Source organism: Rhagoletis pomonella, unplaced genomic scaffold (assembly GCF_013731165.1).
Source record: "Rhagoletis pomonella isolate Grant_MI unplaced genomic scaffold, Rhpom_1.0 Rhpom_scaffold_00011, whole genome shotgun sequence".
Taxonomy (NCBI): Eukaryota; Metazoa; Arthropoda; class Insecta; order Diptera; family Tephritidae; genus Rhagoletis; species Rhagoletis pomonella.
Window position 1 is genome coordinate 15,794,389 of NW_023458565.1, and position 3,247 is coordinate 15,797,635.

The following is a 3,247-nucleotide window of genomic DNA, read 5'->3' on the forward strand; positions in this document are numbered from 1 at the left end:
TTTGTTAATTGGCTTTCAAATAAAAGCGCACAGCTAAATTCAAAGCGATATTTTAAATCATACAAACTTCCTTGAAATGAGTCTTAATTTCTTATGTTTATTTTAAAAAAGTTTTCGCTGTAAAAGTTTAAAATTATCAGTTAGGTACTTTTGTAGTGATGCATATAAGTTGATTTGTATTATATGTATATTACATACATATGTATGTATGTATGTGTAAGTGGGCCTCTGTGGCCCCTTAAAACAAGCAAACAAATGTGTAATTAAACAAACTGAAATATTAAAATAACTACTCTTAAGATTCGTTTTATAACATATCGCACAACCTCTTCAAAAGAGGCACAAATCAAAAAAGTAGAATTCTGAATTCTGTAGATTTTTTTGCTAAATTAATTCGCAGGATTTATATTCAATAAATGGAAAATCTCTACGGGATCTGATTTTTGAGTTGTGCCGGTTTTAAAAGGGTGTGCGATATGTCTATACGCAGTGTTCTTATTTTTGCATTAAATAATTTTATTCACATCTTTGTCTGTGGCATTTTGATAAAACAACTTAAGTGACTTTGGATTATATAAGTATAAGTTGCCCTACACAAATTTTATACTTCTGTTAAGCTTACGTATTTTGGAAAAGCATTTGAAACTGCACCTATGGCTAGTTAATCGTTAAAATATTGTTTGATAACCCATGGAAATGTTGCTTTAAACTAAATAGGGCTTACCTCGAGATAAGGTGTTTAATCAAAATGTCACAGATATGTACCTACATATGTATATATGTATGTAAGAAAACAAAGGTAAAATATCTCTGCAGTATATTTGGCAAAAGGATTCCGTAATAATGCTTCCTCAAGGGTGATCTTAGAAGAGCGTACGTAAATCACGTAATCGTTTTAGTGAGGAGAGTGGCTCTTGAAATCACCACTATCGGTGCAAGGGGCATAAAAGGCGGCATCTCCCATTTAAAACGATTTCCAAATTATTTTATTTAAATACATACAATAACTCACAAAACTATTTTGCATTGTTTTTGTACGATATTCAAACTTCTTGGTAAATTTGTATCATAATTTTTTATAAATACACATAGATCTCATTCTTCAACAAAAACCATGTAAATAAAAATTTCAACTCTCAGTAACTAATTTCGTAATTGCACAATGTTTATTAAAATTTAATGGCCAATAAAAACTGCATACCCGAATTTATTTTGAAAATTCGTTTTTAAACATTTAAAGTTTTATTCAAAATTTGCTGTATTTTCCTTCGTTTTGTCCAGAGTTTCAAACTTTTATTTTATAAAAAATTTACCATGAAAAATAAAAAAACATTTTGAATATCGTAAGAACAAACAATACATTATACTTTTGTGAGTGACTGTATGTATAACACGAAGTTTGTCATATTTAACTTACCTTTTTAATTACATTGAATTAAACTTTTTAGGCTGAGATAGGGCGTTTTCGAACTGGCTGCCGAGACAAGTCGATCTCCCACTCTGGTGACGATATGTACATAGAATTCTACTCGTATGGTTGCCGGGGTACACCAGGATATTGATCGTAATTGTAAAGCTAACGAATTGACTAGGAAACCTTCCGGGAAAGGACACGCTAGGTACAACAATAGCCACTTTTAAAAGATGTTTATTAGAGATAATATCATTCCAGTAGCCATTGAGCGCTGGAACAGCCATCGTTGCTCTTAAATTTAAACAGAAAATATGTGTCCTTCCCTATAAATACTCTTACCGGCCACTTCCTAATGTGGAGTCCGAACTAGCCTGTTTTGACCTAAGTGAGAGGAAGATCTATTCTACTGAACACACATGTAGGACAGAAAGGAAAAAGTTACCAAATTGAAATACAAATTACCAATTTGCCAATTTGATACATAGAGAAAAAAGTTACAAATCTTGCCACCGTTTGCTACCGGCACTTATGCCGCCTTCACATCACCCATCGCTCACTTGACCCACTCGAATGTCCCAGCATGGTGCCATATTTTGGACACCGTAGAGAGTCTGAATGAGATTTTCTCACCGGAGTGACCTATTTGGTAAGAGGTGGACGACCCGTGGCTGCCGAAGACCGCATGAAGCAAGGTGAGGGACCCTTGCTGGTTTCTTCACACGACAGTTGAGTCTACGCAACCGGAACAGCTCAGATTTATATCTGACCAAAAGCTGTGACTCTAGCAGCATTCTCCGAAAATCCGTTGGGGATTTTTCATGCTGATAACAGAGGAACAACAACAACCTTTTCTGTTGATATCAGCCTAGGAATCAAGTACGATTTCGCCTATAGTTTCTGTTCTGCGTTAGACTTAAGCGTTTTTCGCTCCTTAAGTTAAGTGTCGAGTCGTCGAACCGGCCCTTCCCTGGTCGACTAAGTAGACGATTTTGCGTCCGAGCAATTAAGGTTTCGACCTGTAGAAAAGCCACATGTGGGAGTCGGTTTGGGTCTTCAAATGTCTACGAAAACAATAAAATAGAAATATAAAAGTAAAAGTCACTAGTATTTTTAATGCAGTCTTGCCAACAGCAGTGTTTTCTGCATACACTTGCATCCAGAACTCTCTTGGCTCCCTTCGTAGTATTTAATATTCAAAGTGCTGTCTTCACTTATGTCCAGAAGGTTTTCAAAAGCTTAATTTGTCATTTCAGTAGGTTTAATTTTCGGGTCACATGAAAACGCGTTTGTGATCCAGCTGTAGACATCCTCAGAGTCAATGTTGGGAATAAATTCGACAATGGTTTTTTCTAAACCTTCCAAGTTAACGCTGGTAATGCGCGTTAACGCTAAGAAAATAACTTTTGCAGCCAATTTCTCGAAAGCAATTTAAGTAAAGAATGATTTTAATTTTTTGAATTTTATATGGAAATTGTCAGAAAATAAAAAATAATTTTCCATTTAAATTGCTGGTGCTGTTATCAATTTTCTTAATGTAAACTTCGAAGTTACATACGTTTTTCTGATTTAATTTGTTTATTTAAGGAGTTTTCATGCAAATTGCTAGAAATTCTAAAATATACACGTCACCAATAAGAAAAATCTCGACGTGCTTGAAAAAGCAAAGATGTATTTTAATTTCGCAGGTCTCTGTTATCTTTGCAGCGTCATTCAATACGGGTTTTAAATCTAGTGGCGGCGTCTTCCTAGTCGCCAGAGAATACCGACGGATCATACAGTGCACTGCACTGCACTACAAATATCCGCACACTCGCTCCATTTCAAACCATTTTT

At 35.0% G+C, this 3,247-nt stretch overlaps 1 protein-coding gene across 1 annotated transcript in view; it reads left to right on the forward strand.

Moving 5' to 3' along the window:
• The window catches only part of LOC118746693, a 101,246-nt gene that overhangs the window by 14,504 nt on the left and 83,495 nt on the right, over positions 1–3,247 (forward strand). The window lies entirely within an intron of this gene.